Source organism: Mesoplodon mirus (assembly GCF_964341445.2).
Source record: "Mesoplodon mirus genome assembly, chromosome: 3".
Taxonomy (NCBI): Eukaryota; Metazoa; Chordata; class Mammalia; order Artiodactyla; family Ziphiidae; genus Mesoplodon; species Mesoplodon mirus.
The window spans coordinates 24,649,913-24,672,943 of NC_138978.1; the positions used below are offsets into that span (position 1 = coordinate 24,649,913).

The window sequence follows — 23,031 nt, forward strand, 5'->3', positions numbered from 1 at the left end:
GCTCTGCAACAAGAGAAGCCACTGCAATGAGAAGCCCGAGCACCACAACGAAGAGTAGCCCTCACTCACCACAACGAGAGAAAGCCTGCGCACAGCAACAAAGACCCAACACAGCCAGAAATAAACAAATAATTAATTTTTAAAAAAATGTCCACAAAAAGACTTGTACACAAATGTTCACAGCAGCTTAATTTGTAACAGCCCCAAACTGGAAACCACCCAAATGTCCAGCAACAGGTGAATGGATGAACAAATTACCATATTCATGTAATGCATTATTACTCAGCAACTAGTGAAACTTGCAACAACATGGATGAATCTCAAAATAATTATCCCAAATGAAAGACACCAGACCTCCGCCCCCGTCAATGAGCACATGCTGTATGATCATATAAAATTCTAGAAGATTCAAAATAATTTATAGTGATAGCAGATCAGTGGTTGCCTATGGCCTGGGGGTGTGGGCGGAGGCATCGGAGCAGGAGGGAGTGATTACAAAGGAGGAAAGATTTAGGGGTGATGAATATGTTCATTATCTTGATTATGGTGGTGGCTTTAATGGTATATACATATGTCAAAACTTATCAAATTTTATATTTTAAATGTATGGGGTTTATTGTATGCCAATAATATCTCAATAAAACTGTTGTAAAAATGAAACGAAAGCACTGTTAATTCAAGTATTTAAACTGCTGCAGTCTACAGGCTAGATAGTAATTTTAAATAAAAGTTACATTATTAATGGTTACTACTTGAGGTGATGCATCAATATGGTTACTACATGAGGTGATGTATCAATATGTGTTAATTGGCTTGATTGTGGTTAATCATTTCACAACATATACATGTATCAAACTATCATGTTGTATACCTTAATATACAAGATTTTTGTTTGTCAATTATATCTCAAAGCTTAAAAAATAAAAATAAATAAAAGCTACATTAACTGTTGAAAAAAATAACATTAGGGGAGGAGATAGGATATTAGAAAAAAGATTAGTCATGCATTAATAATTGTTGAAGTTAGAAAACAGATACACAGGGGTTCATTATACCATTTACTTTTATATATGCTTGAAATTTTGCATTAAAACGTTTTTTTAGGGCTTCCCTGGTGGCGCAGTGGTTGAGAGTCCGCCTGCCGATGCAGCGGACGCGGGTTTGTGCCCCGGTCCGGGAAGATCCCACATGCCGCGGAGCGGCTGGGCCCATGAGCCATGGCCGCTGAGCCTGCGCATCCGGAGCCTGCGCTCCGCAACGGGAGAGGCCACAACAGTGAGAGAGGCCCGTGTACCGCAAAAAAAAAAGAAAAAAAAAAAGTTTTTTTAGGGAATTCCCTGGCGGTCCAGTGGTTAGGACTCCATGCTTTCACTGCGAAGGCCTGGGTTCAACCCCTGGTCAGGGAACTAAGATCCCACAAGCCTCGCAGTGCGGCCACCAAAAAAAAAAAAAAAAGTTAAAACAAAAACTTTTCAAGTACCTCAATTAAAAAAAAAAACTCACCAAGACTTCCCATTTTATTTAAAAATAAAACTCCTTTATCAGTCCTACAAAGCTTTGAAATACCTTTGCTCTTAGTTCCTTCTATGTTGGAACTCTTTCCTCACCTCTTCATTTGGCTCATTCTTTTTCATTCTTCAGTTTTGGTTTGTCACCTCCTCAGAGAAGCCTTTCCTGACCATCTCTAAGTTCCTCTATTATCTCTATTATAGCACCCTATTTTACTCTCTTCCTAACATATCACAATCTTTCAATATTTTATTTGTGTTTATTTGTTTATTGTCTACCCAAGGCTTCTTAAACTGCATGAGAGCAGGGACCTTGCCTCTCATAGTCACTGAGTTGTATTCTTCGTATTTGGCACATAACATATACTCAGTAATTATTTGTTGAATGTTAAACTAATAACCCAATACTGGGCATTATCTTATTGTTGAACATTTAATATATCAAAGCCTTACAGAGAACCTACTGTTTGCAAGGTTTCAGGTAAAACATATGCATATCTGAAGTGAGAGGATACGTGATATAATGTAAATTAAACAGAATTAAAATTAAAAAAAAAAACTCTTCCAAAGGCAACTGAAAACAGTAAATAAATATTATTTAAGAAGACTAATTTTTTTTCCCCAGAGACTTCATTTAGAAACAGAAATAAGAGTGTTCTGATATAGTACCTTCTCTAGATAAAGATGTATAAACAAAGCGGTCCCCCAAGGATTAATGCTGAAACCTATCACAAGTAACATTTTTAGAAATTATCTAGAAAAAACTGTCTAGGGCTTCCCTGGTGGCGGAGTGGTTGAGAGTCTGCCTGCCGATGCAGGGGATACGGGTTCGTGCCCCGGTCTGGGAGGATCCCGCATGGCGCGGAGCGGCTGGGCCCGTGAGCCATGGCCGCTGAGCCTGCGCGTCTGGAGCCTGTGCTCCGCAACGGGAGAGGCCACAGGCGTGAGAGGCCCGCGTACCGCAAAAAAAAAAAAAAAAAAAAAAAAAAAAAGAAAAAACTGTCTAGTGACATCTTCCCAGTTTGCAGATGACTCTAAAGCAGTAGCTAGAAATATGATGGTACAAAGTTGTGTGTTGAGAAATGTGGAAAACAGCTTCCATGTAGACAAAAATAAGGTAATGCAGTAATGGAAAAATAGTCCAAATTATAATTATCAGATGATGAGCTATAAAGCTACCTGTTACAATACAAGAAAAGGGTTTCAGAGTCCCTGGACTTATGCTGAATACAGCTACAAAAAGGCAACAAAATGCTGGTTGTTATTACGAAGGCTTTGAAAACAGAGAACACATTATCCTGCCCTTGTACAAACCAAAGCATATCTGTACCTAGAATAGAATGTGCAGTTGTGGCCATCATAGCACAAAAAAGGTAAAATAGATACATAAGGCCTAGAAAGGTATATCCCAGAAGACCAAAGGACAGAGAAGCTTATGTATGCATACATACTTTTTAATATAGATATAGATATATAAAGGACACATTAGTATGAAACAAAAAGGGTGTGAAATGGTAGAGACTGCATCAAATTTTAGAAGTTACAATGTAGTTAGAAATCTAAAGAAACAATAAAGTATATTTAAAAAAAAATTTTAAACCTAGGTTTTAGAATCACAAAGACAGAAGTTTTATGTAGAAAAAGGGAAGGGAAGGGGTAAGAGAAAGGGAAAGGAAGTGGAGGGAGGAAAGAATTGAGTTCTAATCCCAGTAGGTTTAGCTGTGTGACAGTGCACATGTTGCTTAATTTCTTTGAGCCTCGCTTTTCTCATCTGTAAATAACTAATTTGAAGGATTGCTATGAGGATAGAAATAGGCGCAATGCCTGACACATGGTATACACTTACTACTTTTATTAGGACTAATAAAAAGTAATAGTTTACTGCCCAATCCAGTGTATAAAGTAATAAAACTCATTACTCAGATAGGGAGTACAGAATGTAAGAAAAAATAATTCAAAGATAGTCTAGATAAACTCATAGGCAACATTTCCATAAGAACCTCCTTCCTAAGAGAAATTATAAACTTTAGGCAACATAGCCCTAAATTTTGAAGTTGACATTTTCATCCCTTTCCCACAAGCAGCAGAACTCTGGGCTAGATAGATGACATATCCAACCAAACATGCCATTGATTGTCTTAATTTATAACAACTGTTAACATTATTTGAGCAATGGACTAAGTAATGATGTCATTTAATCCTTCTAAAATCCTTTGAGATATGCTCCATATTTTACAGTAAAATTAGCCAGGTCCCCATCTTTACAGATGAGAAAACTGAAACTAAGAGATTCATTGCCTAAGGGTACATACAGAGCTAGTAAGTGGAGGAGCCTACATTTGAAAACAGATGGACTGACTCCAGAATCTATACTCATAACGACAGAACTAACTGCCTCCTACTTTGCAAGAAATGTTGGGTGTTGGGTATGCAAGAATAAGGTGAGTGATGAAGGAGTGTACAGTTTGCTTGATGAGCCCAGCCCAGCCAAGGTCACACCGCCAGGTAGATACTCAGATTTAGGGTGGCCACAAGCGTGAACACTGAAATAATAAGAAGTGATTAATGAGGATGTGAGAAACCTAATATAAGAAGGGAAGCCTCAGACTTCCCTGGTGGCGCAGTGGTTAAGAATCCACCTGCCAACGCAGGGGACATGGGTTCGAGTGCTGGTCCGGGAAGATCCCACATGCCACGGAGCAACTAAGCCTGTGCGCCACAACTACTGAGCCTGCACTCTAGAGCCTGCGAGCCACAACTACCGAAGCCTGTGTGCCCAGAGCCTGTGCTCCGCAACAAGAGAAGCCACCGCAGTGAGAAGCCCGTGCACTGCACCGCAACAAAGAGTAGCTCCCGCTTGCTGCAAATAGAGAAAACCTGCACGCAGCAACAAAGACCCAACACAGCCAAAAATAAATAAATTTTTAAAAAGTAGGGAAGCCTAAAAATCCCTCAACTGTGGTCTCAGCCATGGTAAACAAAGTGCAGAGAAAGAGGAAAAGATATCAAAATGCTAACTAGTGGGATTATGAGCGATTCTTATTCTCGGCTTCATATTTTTTGAATTTGGCTTTTTTTTTTAAACAAAGAGCACTCATTTTCATAATTGGAAAAAGGCAGAAATAAAAATAAATCTGAGGAAACTTTCACGCTTTATTCACTTCTAATTGTGTAATTTGTTGCAATGATCATGTATTACTTTTGTAATTTCGAAGCGATTTTAAAAACAAATACATCTAGTATATTAGAAAAAGGAAGTAAATTACATGCAAATACCAAAGCAAAAAAAAAAAAAAAAAAAAAGGATGTGTGAAGTAAGAATTAGCAAATGAGCAGTTGTAGTTTGTTGGAAAGAACTCTAGATATGCACCAAAAGGCTTGGGTTGATACTGATATACACATCAACATGGATTAATCTCAAAAACTTTACGTTGAACAGAATTCAGACACAAGCGTGCATATTGTATGAGTGAAGAACAGGAAAAATTAATATGTGAGGATAGAAATCACAACAGTGGTTGCCTATAAGATAGCAGGGACTGACTGGAAGGGGGTATGAGGGAACTTTGGAAGGTTATGGAAACATTCTATCTCTTGATTGGGTATTGGCCACACATGTCTTTACATTTGTCAAAACGTATCTAATTATATACTTGCATTTTTATGCATTCTAGCGTGTGTAAATCTTACCTTTAAAAAAATCTCATTTTAAAAAGAAAAAGACAGGGTTCAATCTCAAATCTGTTATTTATTAGTTGAGTGACTTTAAGGAAGTTACTTAACCTCTCTGAGTCTGTTTATCTGTATAAAATGTAGCTACTGGGATTTCCCTGGTAGTCCAGTGGTTTAAGACTCCGAGATCTCAAAGCAGGGGGCCTGGATTCAATCCATGGTCAGGGAACTAGATCCCAAATGCCACAACTAAGATCCCGCATGCCGCAACTAAAAGATTCCCGCATGTCGCAAGGAAGATCCCACGTGCCGCAACTAAAACCCAGCGCAGCCAAATAAATATATATATTTTTAAATGCAGCATAAAATAAATAAATAAAAATTAAAAATGCAGCATAACATAATTTATCTCAATGCTGGGGACGGACTGTAACAATACATATCACTGTGCTTTGCAAATTATCACCCAATGAATGTTGAAGGAACTTTAAAGGTATAAAGGGGGCAAAGTTGGTCTTATACTTCTCATAATTCCACAAATGGCTTTGTTATCGGGAAAACTATTCTTTAAAGAGTAGCAGTATTCTAAAAAGGGAAATTTACTTACAGTTCTCAATTGTGAATGGAAGGGAACATCATGGACATGACCTAAGACCTCCTTCTACACAGTTAAAAACAATTACTCAAGATACGATTTGAAGAAAGCTTTCTAGACTGAGGACTTGCTAGAACAATGGCATAATCACAGCAGAAAAAGGTCTCAATTTTAATACTGAGAGTAAAAGAATTGCTCACTACTTTACTATGTCAATTACAAAATTTAAATGTCCCCGTAAGCCACATCATAAATATGTGTGTAAGTATGTATGTGTGCATATAAACACACATATTCACTCAAACTGGAACTGAGTTGAACCACTGCTTCTTCCCAAAAGGGCCTCTATATTCTAAAAATAAGAAACTTGGACTTTCCTGGTGGTGCAGTGGTTAGGAATCCGCCTGCCAATGCAGGGGACGGGTTCAAGCCCTGGTTGGGGAAGATCCCACATGCCGTGGAGCAACTAAGCCCGCGCGCCAAAAACTACTGAGCCTGTGCTCTAGAGCCCATGAGCCACAACTACTGAGCCCGTATGCCACAACTACTGAGGCCCGCACACCACAACTACTGAGGCCTGTGCGCCTAGAGCCCGTGCTCCACAACAAGAGAGGCCACTGCAGTGAGAAGCCTGCACACCACAACGAAGAGCAGTCCCCACTCGCCACAACTAGAGAAAGCCCATGTGTAGCAACGAAGACCCCATGCAGCCAAAAATAAATAAATAAAATAAATAAATTTAAAAGTAAGAAACTTGGGCTTCCCTGGTGGCGCAGTAGTTAAAAATCCACCTACCAATGCAGGGCACACAGGTTCGAGCCCTGGTCCAGGAGGATCCCACATGCCACGGAACAACTAAGCCCGTGTGCCACAACTACTGAGTCTGCGCTCTAGAGCCTGCGAACCACAACTACTGAAGCCCGCGGGCCTAGAGCCTATGCTCCGCAACAAGAGAAGCCACCACAATAAGAAGCCCACACACCGCAACGAAGAGTAGCCTCTGCTCGCCGCAACTAGAGAAAGCCCGTGCGCAGCAACGAAGACCCAATGCAGCCAAAAATAAAATAAAATTAAAAAAAAAAAAAGTAAGAAACTTAACCTGGTTCAACTAGAATTAATCTTATAACTAAGAGACTATGTCTCAAGCTTTTCCATATTTTACCAGAAAAGAAAAACAGCTTGAAAGGTAATATCATAGGCAAAGTTTAATAGCCTCTCCCATCAACCTCAAACTGTTTTTCTTTATTAGTGTATAGAAATCATGATGGAGACCAAAGTTTTCTGAGGTACTTCTTTATCTGAACATTATTTCCTCTGCAAGCATTCAACAATTCTTGTTTCTATTCTTCTCTTTTCTAATTCAATTCTGTTTGGTTCCTAAGTTAAGAAGTGTGTCTCACTTGCATAAATGGTAACTATTCTGAGATACCATTCATAACTATACATTTGAATTCTCTAGAGTACTATTCATAACTTCAAATGGAACAGGAAAAAAAAACACTCATTCAACTTCACTTTAATGGTGACTAAGACATGAATGATTATGTTATATTGTAGAAGGCTGGCCAAAGGAGTGAAGTTCCCCAGTGTTACTACTAATCTGTCATCATTTTATGAATGCCCACTGGGACCACTGCCTTGACCAATCTACCTATCACAAAAAATACTGAGCTTAGAAAAACATGCTCATTAAACATGTTTTTTAGAGTTATAAAGTATCTATGTAGGAACACTAAAAGATATATTATATCTTAGCCATGAAGCTCAAAAGTTAGCTGAGAAGAATCCTGACAAGTCCTGGCAAGTTCTCTAGAAAACCAATGCTGGGGGCTTCCCTGGTGGCGCAGTGGTTGGGAGTCCGCCTGCCGATGCAGGGGACGCGGGTTCGTGCCCTGGTCTGGGAAGATCCCGCATGCCGCGGAGTAGCTGGGCCCTTGAGCCATGGCCGCTGAGCGGGTGCGTCCGGAGGCCACAACAGTGAGAGGCCCACGTACCACCAAAAAAAAAAAAAAATGCTGGTTATTCTTTAGGTGTTAAACAGCTTTTCTGAGAAAAGCTGAGTCTTTTATTGAAGGTAGTAATATTCTAGTAGTTCTTTACTCCACCTAATCAGTGGTGGAAACTGAATTTACAAAAATCTGTGTAAATAATTCAGTTGTCTGTACTGCTCTAATATATTTAAACCAAATAAAATAAAGTTTAGACAGAAAAAAAAATGGTGCTTTTTTAAGGCTGTCACCTGCTGATTTCCTTCATTTTTCTTTCTTATCCAAAAGTCAGAGACAAGAGACTGTATAACCAGAAAGAACAAATGAAAGGATAGTACACACGTGAGGACATCTACACTTACTTCCCTCTATGAACCCACTACCCCTACCCTTGACATAGTTTTCAACAGGGGGCAATTCTGCTCCCCAAAGGACATCTGACAATATCTGGAAACATTTTTGGTTGTCACAGCTGGGGTGGGGGTTGGGGGGGTGATACTAGGTAGTGGGTAAAGGTCAGAGATACTGCTAAATATCCTACAATGCACAGCACAGCCTATCACAATACAGGGTATTATCCAGCCCAAATGTCAACAGTACCGAGGATAAGAAACCCTACCCCAAGGCCCAACAAAGACCTACCTCTCAATAAATGTTTGCTGATCTGAACTGAAAAGTAAAGACCATGAACTGGAAGAAAGAGAAGCCTACAAGAATGAAGTAGAAGACAGAGGTCTAAATTAAACATTACTAGAATCTATTTTGCCTTTATTGGGACTTCCCTTGGCAGTTCAGTGGTTAAGACTCCTCATTTCCAAAGCAGGAGGCACGGGTTCAATCCCTGGTCGGGAAACTAAGATACCATGTGCCACATGACCAAAAAAAAAAAAAAAAAAAAAAAAAAAGCCTTTATTCTGTGTTGCACACCAGTCATACAAAAATGAACAATACAGCCCAGCCCTTATGGAGCTCATTATTAGGTAGGGAAAGAGTTTTATAATTTGTCTGATATCTGATTTGACAATACCTGATAGATGCTTTAATGAAGGAGAAGACACACAAGGGAGTCACTCAACTTTTCCTAGGAATGATTCATGGAACAGATGACATCTTAGTTCAGCTCTGAAGGATGAGTAGGAAGCATCTTATTTCACAACTTATATGCCTCTTTTCAAACAAAGAGCCATTCATTTTTTCAGTCAACAAAAACTATGGAACACCAATTATGTTCCATACATTGTGTTATGTGTGGAGACACAGTCAAATTATAACTTTTTACTTCTGCCCTTGGCACTGCTGGTGCCCAGGAGCCTACCTCCCCAACCCAAATCCCCAAGAATTCTTTCAATTTAGCGACTGTCACCCCAACCAATCTTATTCATCAGTAAGGCCACTACCCAAGGATTAAATAAAACTTTCAGTTGCCTGTTGACAAGACTGTATTCAATCTTGCCTAGATCACAAAGTCAGGGTGGTTATGCTGGTAGAGTAACTAGCAATGAACTGACTATGGATCCAGATCTGCCAACTGTTGGATGCGTGTTGGTATCCTGGAAAGCTATTTTACTTTATCAAAAATCTGGGTCCTCTTCCACCCTACCCAATTCATGCCAGAACCAAGAGCAAATTTATCAACATATATTTATTGAACACCTACCATGTGCTTACCTCAATGGTTCTCAACCCTGGTTGTTTACTGACAAAGGAGTTCCCAGATATAATTTATTTTTTGATGGTAAATTCTGATGCAACAAGTCTGATGCCCTGGCCTTTAGGCATTAAAGAATACAAAAGAAGTATAAAATACAGTTCTTGTGTTGAAGAGCTTATCCACAGTCACAACAGAGGAAATTGTAATAGTATGTTTGTTCACTAATTCATAACCCTTTTATAATATTATCAATCCTTATGAAACAAAAAAAACTGAGGTAGTCTGGATAACAACTGCTCTTATTCCCCAGTCCAGTCACACACCAACTGCACCTGCAACTCCTGATACACTGTTCCATACCCCTTCTATCTCCCAGACAGTGAAAGTACCATTCCCAGGAACTATGGAGATAACCCAAGTAGGAAGATGAACTGAGGCCCTCAAAAGAGGTGGTTGTTTGTCCTGAAGACCAGAATCTCTCAAATTCATGCCATCAAGGGCCTTCTTTTAAAGAGAAGAAATAGAGGGACTTCCCTGGTGGTGCAGTGGTTAAGAATCCGCCTGCCAATAGAGGGGACATGGGTTCGGGCCCTGGTCCAGGAAGATCCCACATGCTGCAGAGCAACTAAGCCCATGTGCCACAACTACTGAGCCTGCACTCTAGAGCCCGTGAGCCCCAACTACTGAGCCCACGTGCCACAACTACTGAAGCCTGCATGCCTAGAGCCCATGTTCCGCAACAAGAGAGAAGCCACCGCAATGAGAAGCCTGCGCACCACACTGCAACAAAGACCCAACGCAGCCAAAAATAAATAAATAAATAAATATATAGGAAAGAAAGAGAAGGAAGGAAGGGAGGGAGGGAGGGAGGGAGGGAGGGAAGAAACAGGGACTTCCCTGGTGGTCCAGTGGTTAAGAATCCACCTTCCAATTCAGGGGATGCGGGTTCGGTCCCTGGTTGGGGAACTAAGATCCCACATGCAGTGGGGCAACTAAGCGCACGCACTCTAGAGCCCGTGTGCCACAACTAGAAACCCTGAGCACCGCAGCTACTGAGCCCGCACGCCACAACTAGAGAAGACCGCACGCCGCGATGAAAGATCCCATATGCCTCAACTAAGACCTGACACAGCCAAATGAATAAATAAATATTCTTTAATAAATAAATAAAGAGAAGAAATAATTCTTTAACCTCCAATACCAGTCCACCTCACTCTATAGTTGAAGTGCCCAAGAAAAGCAAAGAGTAGACTGAATTTCTGTAAATTTGCTCCCAGAGGTCCTTGGCCATTTAAAGAAATCACCCAAATTCATAAGACTGGTAAACTCTAGTTTTTCAAGTAGCATACACTTGAAATAAAAAATACTCTAGGGCCTCCCTGATGGCGCAGTGGTTGAGAGTCCACCCACCGATGCAGGGGACACGGGTTCGTGCCCCGGTCCGGGAAGATCCCACATGCCACGGAGCGGCTGGGCCCGTGAGCCATGGCCGCTGAGCCTGCGCGTCCGGAGCCTGTGCTCCGCAACGGGAGAGGCCACAACAGTGAGAGGCCCGCGTACCACAAAAAGAACAACAACAACAACAATACTCTAAATATATTTTAGTAAACTCCTTACTGAGATGAACAAACTGTGGAGGCTTAAAAAATTAAAAATTAAAAGATTTTGATCTAAATCTCATCCAGCAGTAATGACCTTGTACTAAAGACCACCTGGAAGGGAACATCGGCTTTAAAATTCTGCAAACATGAATCTACAGATCCTCACCTGATTCGTCTCTCTCTGAATTATATGGGAAAAGGTACAATTCTCTTAACTGCTGTACAAAAATTGAGGGGCACAAGACCCCATAAATTACTTTTTTAAAAAAGAGGGCAGGGTGTCCTTCAAACATCTAAAACAGGGCCCAATGATGGTATTAAAAGGTAAAATTTGGTACTTAAGGAAAAATGAACATTGGCATATATTAATTAGAATAAGACTGCCACATGAAAGAAAGAAAAAATGTGTCTTCTATGTAATACTGTTTTTAGGATCCGTGACTTTAAAATTAGCTTGGTTTACAATATTTGTCCTTGTAATTGTTATTGTCATCATATATGTTTTATCCATAAAGGTCCACAATCCCTTAACTGCAATTCCAAAATCCAAAAGGCTATAAAAAACAAGTTTTTCATTATTCATTTGGAGGCAAATCCTGACATGAAATGACATGAGGCTATGTATAGTATTTATTTATCCCAGTTGGTGTGAACATTCTGATGTTTTACTGAAGAAATAGTAATGCATTTGATTACAAGGTGCTGCCCCACACCTTTCTGGGATGTTACATACCATACAGGATACGTACCATATTCCTTTTCCAAAATTCAAAAAATTCTATTTTCAGAAGCACAACTGGCCCCAAGAACCGTTTTTTTTTTTTTTTTTTTGGCCCCAAGGTACTGTAGACTGGTATACTAATTAAGACTAAATCTTACATAGAAAATATAACTAATGCTGAGAGTGAATGTAGATTTTACATGCAATAAACTCAGTGTCTTAACTATTCACACATACACAATCTGGTAAATAAAGCATTATAAAGACTTAACAAACGTCAAAAAACAAACACACCATTACGTGTTTTTCAGGTGATGGAGCCATTTGCATTATGCAATATCTAGATCAATTCCTCTTAGATTGAAATCTACTAATTTAAGTCACAGTTTAAAAAAAAAACAAAACCCAAAGACTGCAATTGGTAATTATGTTGAAACAATCTTCCACTAATAAACAACATATTCGGTTCTGATTTTTTTTTAATTATCTCAGAAAGTTTAAGATTTAAAATTCTTTCATTCTAGAATACAACTTCTGAACGTTGAACAAATTACAATTGACTTTTTCTGTGAAAGCAGAGCCTTGGACAGGGGACGGCAACAGAACAGTCCTTAAAGATATTTCAAAGCGAAGAAGAGTTTCACAGTTTTCCTTCCTTCCTCCTTCAGTTGCTGCTTTTCTGGTTTTAGAATTTCAAACAAAGAAATACATATTGGCTCCAATGCTAAGAAACGCCCTCTTTCTCAGCAACTTCCTCTTCCAATTTTCTTCCCTACCGTTGACATATGAGAACAATACACACTGCCGTCCTACCATTTTGATTAACAAAAAGCTCTGAGGCTTGGAAAAATTAAGGGCTGCAATTTATCTATAGTACCCACTCCAAGTCCACAATCTTCACTCATCTAGAAGTCAAATAACAGGGAGCACAAAGAAAGGAGTATTTCACTTAATCAAGAGGCCGGCTATTGAACCTTTCACCCCAGGAATCCAAAGACTTTGGGTTGCACTAACAAATGGGAAATTTCTTCCATCCCAGGAAAACTTGGCCTTCTTAGGGAAGAGAAAAAGCTACTGAGCTAGCACTGCTCTGAACCAAGAGTCAAGTCTATGCACCAATAGTTGGTGAACTTTCTTCCACAGGCCATGCAGTCAGGATTCAAACTGAGTTCTCTGAGGTTCTGACCCACTTCAAAGTGACTTACAATTTAGTAATGGTCCTTTCCAACTCACAGACTGAACAAAGGGGATGTACTTATAATTAACCATCCAGAGATCGAGACCCATCCTGTCTCCATGCCAGAAGTCAATTCAAGTGTCTGGGACCGGAACCTGCCCCCCATCTGTGACAAAGCAAACTTCCTTTAAGTGGACAATTCCCCCTTGCCCAGTGACTGTCAAAGGAAACACCTTAATGTTGGTAAGCTGTGTACCTTACTGTGTGACCTCGGGCAAGTTACTTAACTCCTCTGAAACTTAGTTTCCTTATGTGTAAATTCTCAAGTGAGGCTGTAAAAATTTAACAAGAACATATGTTTGATGCACAGGAGGAGCACCATAAATGTTCCCCCTCCTCCTCTTCCTAACCCTCCTGAATTCTTTGGGGCCTAAATTTCAATCATAGCCCCAAAAGGCTCCAAGGACTCCTTCCTCTTCTCTGATTCTATGGAGAACTAACTGTATAAAACTTCCCCCATCTCAGAGGCTCCAGGATCCTGGAGGACCAAGACATCGGGACTTCACCTCATCACAGCCTAGGGTCCATCCAGAGCCTTCCTCAATGGGCCCCTTTAGCTAACTCTCCTCCTTACTCTGCAGACCATCCTGTACACACACGTACGTACGTGTACACACACACACACACACACACACACACACACACACTCCTCCACACACACACTCCTCCACTCTGCAACTTAGACCAGAGGTCTCAAAGAGCACTTCAACGCCTTCATGGTCCAGATATGGAAACTGAGGCTCCGCCTGGAGAAGAACTTGCCCAAGATCTCAGACAACGTCTGGGATCCAATTCATGTACATCTGTCTTCAAAGCCTTCGTTTTACAAATGGGTAAAACGAGGCCCAGAGAGGGAAGTGACTTGCCCAAGGTCACACGACGAGCTGGTGGCAGAGCTAGGTCAGCCTGGGACACTTTCACAGCTTCACAGACTCGCGGGCCCCTCCAAGTCTCCTAGGGGATCTCCGACACACCTCTCCCTGGGGAGGTGAGTGTATTGTAAGACGCCACCCCTCGCTGACCGCTCACCGGTCTGCTGCAGGAGGCGCGGCACCCACTCCCCCAGGACCCTGCGCTGCTTGGGAGGGGCGGCCCGACCAGGCCCGGCGCCTCACGGCCCGGCCAGCCCGCGGGGACTTGATGCTCACCTGGTCTCGCGCGGTCGCCCTCAGCAACAGAGGGGCTGGCCGGCCGGCCGCCCTTCTCCGCACGGGGTCTGTTCTCGCCGGCCGCGTCGCGGGCTGCCACACAGCCAGACCCCCCCTCAGCGCGCTACGCCCCCAGCCGCACTAACTAGGCCCGCGTCCGCCATTACGCGATTCCCCGCCCCGGGACGCAGCCACACCCCGCCAAACGCCCTGATTGGCTCTCTGCCCCACCCGCCTGGGGCTTCCTGGCATTCCATTGGCCTGAGTAGAATGTCAGTTAAATAGTTACGCAAACGACGTACTCAAGGGTACTGTCCCGGGAGCTCCACCCGAGCTACTTCCGTAATCGGAGTAAACAGCAAGGGGCAAACCAAGTGAAGTGGGGGTGAATTTTAAACTAAACCAATTCCTAAATTCAAAGTAGGAAAACCCCATCTAAGAAAGTGTAAAAACGCGTACAAAGTGTATTGAGAGGCCAATTCGTCTTGTTAGAGTCCAAATAACCGGTACCTTTGGTGGAAGGAAGGGGCCAAGCCTATGAACTTTCTGTGCACACCCCTAAAATTGGTGGTAGTTTTATCCCTTCCCTCCCGGTCTCAGGCCGGGCAAAAAGTAGGGTGGGGAGAGTGAGTCATAGGCTCCAGCCCACTATGATAGGATCCGTCCGGGGCGAGGCTAGGGGTCCTGGGGTTGGGAGCTGGTTCTGAAAGGCCAGGGTCCGGTGAGTTGGACCCTGGTTCAGCCGGCACCGCACTCTGCGACCTCAGACAGCTCTCTGAACTTACCTGAGTCTCAGTTTGTCCTGCAAAGTAAGAGCAGTCATATCTGCCTCGTGTCCTGGGGTATTTGTTAAGGATTCATGCATGAGTGTGTATATGTGCGCCTTGTCGATTATAAAAGGTTGCAGGCTGGGTATCAGTGTGACAAATTCACCTGTACCTCAGTTAGTTCTCTAGAGCAACTTTGTAAGGCAGATACTGTCCTCGTTTTGCAGAAGAGAAAACTGAAAACTCAGTGACTTACCCTGAGTCACCCAGGGAATTTGAAACGACCCTGGGACTCAAACCTGTATCTTTTGGCTTCCATTCCCGTATTTCTCCCTTCCAGGTGTGGTGTCCCTTGAGAGAGACTTCCCTCCCCCAACCCCTTAGCACTCCAGGGAGGGACTTGAGGGTGCCAGGCCAGTCCCCCATCTCTCTGGTCACCATAAACTTAGGCACAGGCCACCCCCCAGCTATTGTTAATCACCAAGGTTCCTGGGAAAAATGATCCTAGGGATGCACCCGAGCTGTTTCTGGGGGCCTAGGAATCAGGAAGTGGATAAGGGATGACAGGTGGTTCAGAAACCCAGGTAGAATCCAGAACAAGGACGCAGAAGCTCCAAGAGGGGCAGTCTCCATTCCAGGACTTAAATCCATGTCTCTCTGCTCTCAGAACTGGGCTCTTTTCACCACGGAATTGTTTTCCTCAGAAGGGCTGCCTTGGCTATAATTCCTAGTCCTCTTCCCTCTCTGGAAAGGAAGGAAGCCAAAAAGGGAGTGGGAGGGAGAGCAGCCTAAGACTTTAGAAGGGCAGAAACTACCAAGTGGGTGGTGCCGACAAGGCCCCAGTGCCTGCTGAGTCAGTGACCTCCAGGCTCAAGTTGGGCAGTGTGGTCTGACAACCAATGACTATTTAAATCCTGACTGTGGCCACTGGGTGCTGGGAGGCAGCAGGTGCTATGTAGAGAGGTCAGTGACTTTAGGGGCAGACTGACCCAAGATTGAATCTAAGCTCCACTACTTTCTAGCTCTCAGCCTCACCTAAGTCTTCTCTAAAATGGGAACAGAGCAGTTGTGAGGATACAATGAGTTAATTGTGGAATTAATGAGTCATGTGTGTAAAGTGCCTGATAGCTATTTATTCATTCATGGATTCATCCATTCAGTAAAAAATTATTACACATCGACCATGTGTAGGGCAGCCTGCCAGTGGTGCAGCTACAATGGGGAGCAAAACAGACTCAGACCCTCATGGAGCTTACAGTTTGATGAGGAAACAAGTTGTTAAACAAATGACCAGACAAATCAAAATACAGTTAGAAACCGTGATAAGGAACAGGAGGCAAAGTACAATGTGTTTATGAGAGTAAATGTCAGGGAATGGGGTGGGGACACAGGAAGCTTCCTGAAGAGGTGAGTTGGTGAGTGGGGGTTGACTAAGCCGCTGGTAGTTGGGAGAAGTTTTGCAGGCCAAGAGAAAGGGTGTGGAAGGCATCTAGGCCAAGGGGGATAGTGGCATTGGGGAGGGAGGGCAGAGCTGTTGCTTAGAGCCTAAACAAATAAGGTGTTACAGGGGAGGGAACCTGGCCTTGAAAGTGAGGCAGTTCTCCAAGGGTCTGTGTTCTTTTCTGATAGTCCCTGCTTTGAGGCCAACCCACCTGGGTTTGAATCTTGGCTCTGCCATCTCACCCTGGACTGTATGACCTTAAGCAGTCACCACACATCTGTGCCTCAGCTAATCTTCTGAGAAATGGGAATAGTGATAGAAGGGCATAAGGTGGAGAGTGAGGATTCAGTGTGGAAATGTGTATAAAACATTCTGGCGCATAAAAGTCACTCCATAAATGATGCTTGGTCTTCGCAGCATGGAAGGAGGTGAGCCTGAAGCAGCAGATGCATTTGGAGATGCGTTTGGGAGAGAGCTGATATAAGCACCTGTGCACTGGGCAAGTTGTCATCTGACCTTAACTGTGATAGAAGACCGGAGTCAGGCAAGCCTGGGTTCAAATCACATCTATACCAATTCCTAGCTGTGTGACCTTGGGCAGGTGACTTCACCTCTCTGAGCCTCAGTTTCCTTATCTGTAAACTGGGGATCATAATTGCTTCTATTTCCCAGAGCTGTGAAGATTAAATGAGATAATAAATGTGAAGTAGTTAGCACAGTAGTTGGCACATAAGTAGCAGTTGTTGAATGTTCACCTTAATAATAGTTATTATTATTATTGATGTCAGCAGTTACTACCCGTACTAGATAAGATTCTGGGGCTTTGCTTGAAAGTTGTCTGGCAACAGGAGCCTTCGTTTCTCCTTTTAGGCAATGGAGATAGGTTGCTTTCAGAGGGAGTAGTGTTGTGCATCTTAATACTAATACTGGGAATTCCCTGATGGTCCAGTGGTTAGGACTTTCACTGCCGAGGGCACGGGTTCAATCCCTGGTCAGGGAACTAAGATCCCACAAGCCGCACAGCACTGCCAATAAGCACTAACATTGAACATGTGCTATGTGCCAGCCATGTGCTAAGTGTTTCATAGGTATTAACTCATAAATTCTTACAGCAGTCCTATAAATTAGGTCCTGTTATTATCATCATTTTACAAATGAGATAAAGGAAGCACAGAGAGGTTAAGTGACTTGCCCAAGGCCAGCCAGTCAAGAAGCAGCATGGCTGGAGTTTAAAACCCAACCTTGGAACTTGAGAGGGCTTGCTGGTCTTGAGGGGCAAGCCCTCCCTCTACTACCCAAGGAGTTATCACCTGGAACGATGAAATAATTCATTGCCCATAAATCCCAGGTTCTGAAGACCAAGCCCCATTCCTTTCCCCCCAGTTCTAAAAAATAACCCCTGCCTGTTTTCTGTCCCCTGAGGCTGATAAGATCAGGGAACAGAACTTCTCCCTCTGCAAGGGGAAGCAAAAAGACATGTAGAGTCACCAGAACTGGGTTTGAGTCCCAACTGTGCCACTTAATGGTTCTGTCTTAGCCAAGTCACACCCTCTCTCTGAGCCTCAGTTTCCTTATCTATAAAATAGGGATGATAATAGCTCTGCCTACAGGGCTGTTGTGAGGAGCAGAAAAAACAAGTCCTGCAAAAACTATAAAGTGCTCTCAGCACAAGCCTTCCTCTCCTGTTGCTATGGGGATGGCAAGCACTCCAGGAAAGCAGCTGAAGCCAGTATAGCGTATAGCAGGAAAATTGCCATCTCTGGAAACAGTCCTGGATTCGAGTCCCAGAACTCCCTTTTATGCCTGAGTGACCTTGGGGAAGTCTTAGCCTCAGTTTTCTCATCTATAAAATAGAGTGAATAATACTGATCTTGTAGGGCTGGAGACAAAACATAGTGAAAGAATGCATAAAAAGCCATGAGCCAATGCCTGGTACAGAGCTGGCAGAGCACAGTCGGCTAAGGGATTCTAGGGATTCAGAGCAGGGGGACCAAGGAGAATCACCCTGACCGCTCCACACCACCCCTGCCTGAGGGCAAGAGGGTGGAGAGTACTGTGATCAGAGCCAGAATGGACTCCAGCCACTGCCCTGCCTCTGGCATCCTCAGCTCTGGCTGGGTCCACTGCATCTCTCTCTCTCTCTCTTTCTCTCTCTCTCTCTCTCTCTCTCTCTCTCTCTCTCTCTCTCTCTCTCTCTCTCTCTCTCTCGCTCCCCCCTTCTCGTCAAACAAGTTCTTCTCCACTGAGCAATCCCAGGGGGCCCCCGAACCTCAGTTCCAGCCAAGCTTGCAGGCTTTCCCCGCCTCCACATCCTGAATCCACAGCCTTTGCATTTGCCATTCCTTCCACCTGGAATGCTCTCTCCTCCCGGAGCGACTTTGATGGGGAAGGTGGGGGGCGGTGCTGGAGGGAAAGGATCTGGAATGATGCTCCCCCACCACCTCACTCCCCTTTGCTGCATCTCCCACACTGCAAGCCTGACCTCCCCCCTCCCAGCGTGGGGGACGAGGCAGCGCCGGGAGGGGTAGGGGAAGGGGGAGGGCTCAGTGAAGGGCCCTGTATGGGGTTTTTCACCTGCTCAGAAGAGGCAGACAGAAATGAAAGCTCTAGAAAAATGCCTGCCGCTCTGATCCCGAGGCCCCAGCTCGGTGAAGCCTCCCTGCCTTCCCACTGTGCCATCTTCTCTCCCTCCCCCTCCTCCTGCAGGCAGGTGCCACACAGTCAAGGAACATGTGTGGGTGGCAGGCCAGAAAGACTTGAGTTCAAATCCCATTCCTGCTGCTTACCCAGTGAGTGGCCTTAGCAAGCTGTTTGGCCTGCTTACACCTGATTTCTTTGTAAAAGGACACAACAATCCCTTCTTCTGAGGCTGCTGTGAGGACTAAGTAAGATGCCAGATGAAAGTGCCGGGGCACAACCAAAGCGCTCAGCAATGGAGATAATAACAATGATGGCAAACACACCCAGTGCCCATGTGTGCCTGGCACAGCTCTCAGTACCTTGCATATATTAGCCTATTTAATTCCTGGTGAGGTGGATACCATTACTATCCATTTTCCAGATGAGGACACTGAGGCACAGAGAGGTTCTATAACTTACACAAGGCCACACAGGCAATGAGAGACAGACCTTATCTCTGTTCTTACCCATCATACTATGATGCTCTCAGTGGTAGTTTTATTTGCTTTTATCTGTACTGACTCTATGCCCTCAGTAAGTACATGTTATTCTTTTTTTCCTCCCACCTTCAAAATCCTGCCTGAATTTTCCCTCCTTTGTTACATCTTCCAGTCTATTCATTTAATGAGTATCTATTGCTGACAGCTCTGGCCAGGCCTGGGCAGGGCACTGGGGACCCAGGGATCAATCCACTCAGTCTCTGCCTCGAGTGGTTCCCAATCTGGTGAGGGAGAAAACACATACATAAAAATTACAGTAAAAGAGGCAGACACCAATTGCAGCAGGAGCTGTGAGCTCACAGAAGCATAGAGCTTAACTGGAGGAGTGGGGCAGGCTTACCAGAAGAGGAGTCATTTGAGTGGGGTCTTGAAGGGTGAGTAGGAGTTCCTCAGACAGTTATGAAGTAGAGACATAGAATATGATGTATAGTGCAGACCCTGCAAGGGAGACTGAGTCAATAAAGGCTAGAGAATAACATGCTGGGGTCAGTTCTATGCCAGGTCTTGTACTGGGCACTGCAGATACAGAGGTGGAAAGAAATTAACTGGGCCCCCAGGGAGCTTACAGACTTAGCGTCAGGGGTTGGAAAGCAACAAGTAAAGCAAAAATATCAATATTAAAGAAAAATCCAGAGGGGCTTTGGGACTACCAAAAAAGAGACCTAAACTTGTCAGTGGGTCAGTGAAGCCTTCCTGGAGGAGTGGTTGATGTCTAGGCTGAGATTTAAAGATCAGAGCCAGGGCTTCCCTGGTGGCGCAGTGGTTGAGAGTCCGCCCGCCGATGCAGGTGACACGGGTTCGTGCCCCAGTCCGGGAAGATCCCACATGCCGCGGAGCGGCTGGGCCCGTGAGCCATGGCCGCTGAGCCTGCGAGTCCGGAGCCTGTGCTCCGCAACGGGAGAGGCCACAACAGTGAGAGGCCGGCGTACCGCAAAAAAAAAAGATCAGAGCCAGATTATATCACCTACCACCACCCCAGCCCATACGAAAATTCAACATTAAAACAAAACCAACTGTAAAATGAGAGTAAGGAACTCCAATAAACTTCAGATTTTTCCCATGAATACTGTATAAATGTTTTTTAAATTATCAAACATCAAATTATTTTTTTTTAAATAATGTTTCTAGTGCCCCTCCTTTGCTGGTGTTCTAAATACATGTTGCTCTGCTCATTGGGTAATCTGCCGGGGTGACAGGCCAGAGGGAGTCAGCCAGGGGAGAGTTGGGGAGGGTGTGGCGGGCAGGGGGAATTTCTCATAAGTACAAAGGCCCAGAGGCAAGAGAAAAGATGGCATGTTGGGGAAAAAAGGAAATCCTTTGATGAGAGCTGGCAAATGGGACGAGGTAGGGACGGAGAATCGGACTGGATTCTAAGGGTGCTGGGGAGGCATGGAAGGGTTTTAGCTGGATGTGCCATGATCAAATGTCCCTTTTGCAAGCTCATTCTGAATATTGCTAGAGATCTTTTCGTGGTTTGAATTCATTCATGCAAGAGACACCAAGTACCCACTATGTTTCAAGCACTGACCCAGATGCTGGGGCTGCAAGAGATAATTAATTAAGGGTTCTGCAGACAGAGCAAGATGTGGCAGGGACACTGAGTGCCCCTTCTACAGAGCGGTCTGAGTGTATAGCGGCTTGGAGTGTGAAGGGGTATGGCTTTCACAAAAAGAAAGCCAAGCCCTGTGCTGGACAACGAAGCAGTGAGATGGGATATGGCACTCAGGGAAACTGCAGGGTACTTGCAGTGGAGAGACCGACAACTCCTAGGAGAGAAGAAGGAAGGAATGTAAGGAGGAGTAGAGGCAATGGGTTAGGGGTAGAAAATCCTGATCCTATAACCTCCCTAGAAGGTGGCCAAGTGGGCAGAGGGGCAGAGGCCCTGGCCAACCCCGTCAGCACCCCCATGCTTTCTTAGCCCTGCTGAGCCTTGCAGCTTGTCTCCTGGCTCCAGAAGTCAGACCAAACCCTGAAGGAGAACAGAGGCGGGTGAGGAGGGGGCGGGCGGGAAACAAGCCCAGGCCTCTCACCCCAGCAGGGCCTTCCTTCCCAGTGGCTGGAGCCAACCCTGCTGAGGAGCCAGAGGTTACAGGGGAGGATTAAGGAGTTGGTTGCTTTTTTACCCAAATTGTGGCTGCATTTCTCTCTCTTTCTTTCTCTCTCTCTCTTTTTTTTTTTTAAGAAAGAAAAATGTTCCTGTACACGCACCCAGAGGCTTTTGCAGGAGGCGGCTATTGGAGAACCAGGAAAACAAGCCAAGAAACAAGAGAGAGGAAAAAGACCACGCCTCGCTTGGCAGATTCCTAATGGCCCAGGAGACCTGAGGCTTTACAGTGGGAGGCCGGTGGGGGCTGGCTCGGGTGGGAGGGAAGGGCAGGCCGAAGGACAGCCACTTGCTGGCCAGTGACCTTGGGCGGGATGCTGCCTGCTTCCCTCTGGTGAGAATGGGGAGGAGGGGGCAGGGGCAGGGCTGGCTGGCTGAGGTCACAGGAAGGCCTCTTCCAGCCTGAAACGCGATCTCGGGATGTGGGGCCTGCCAACCTGCAGCGACCCTGGGCCAGCAGAGATGAAAGGCTGCCTGTCCCCAGCTTCCGGACCCCCGAGGCCCCAGTGCCTCCAACTTGAAGGGCAGCAAAGCTGCTGCAGCTGGCTGAAGCCAGTTGCTTGGCTCTCCCCCTCCACACACCTGATGTCATCCAACCCTCCCTTCCCTGTTTTGCAGAGGACACTCAGGCCCAGAGAGGGCTGGTGGCCTGCCCGAGGTCACACAGCAAGTTGGAGTCTGAGCCAGGACTCACCACAAAGTCTTTGGCCTCCAAGTCCAGGCCTCATTCCCTTTCCCCGAAACTTGGCTGCCTGGGGGCTTACCCTGGGGAGTTGGAGAGACCCAGGTTTAGGGGGGACAGTTGGGAGCTGTGTCTGTTTGAAGTCACGACTTAATGTTGATTAAAGTGCCTTTTTAAAAAAAAAAAAACAAAAAACAAAAAGAACGTTCCCAGCCCTTGCCATGAGCCTGGACTTGCTCTGCTGGCAGGGGAAGGAATGCAGCTCTGGCCGCCACAGCTGCTGGTGGCCAGCTGCGGCCTCAGCTCCTGCCGCTCCCACCCCAGCAGGCAAAGGGACAAAGGCCTCTTCTCAGCCTGTCCCCTCCAGCCCCCTGGATCAGTGGGGGCAGAGCAACAATCAGGAGGCTCTGTCACTGACCAGTTAAGTCGCTGTTCCTCTCTGGGCCTTAGCGCCCTTTCTGGAAAATGGGGGCAGAGTATCTGCCTGACCTACTTCTCAGCACCATTTTGAGGTTTCAAAGAGGTAAAGTTACAGAAATACAGACCTCTCAGCACCTTCTTCTGCCTGAGGGTCAGCCTACTCAGAGACCCCTCTGCCTCAAATGTCCCTCCCTTCCTCATGCTTCACCTGGCCAGCCCCAGCTTGCTCAGCTCAGCTCAGCCGGACCACCCCTCGCTCTGGGGATCCCTCCCTCACCTCCAAACCGTGATGCTCCTTCAAGGTATTTATCACTGTT

The 23,031-nt window shown here is 44.9% G+C and overlaps 1 protein-coding gene across 1 annotated transcript in view; it reads right to left on the bottom strand.

The window, feature by feature from the left end:
• WASF2 (WASP family member 2) overlaps positions 1-14,293 on the bottom strand; it is a 72,754-nt gene extending 58,461 nt beyond the window's left edge. Inside the window, exon 1 of the mRNA XM_082611891.1 lies at positions 14,122-14,293. The gene's annotated coding sequence lies outside the window, so the exon portion shown is untranslated. The remainder of the gene's footprint in view (positions 1-14,121) is intronic.
• Positions 14,294-23,031: the final 8,738 nt, after the last annotated feature.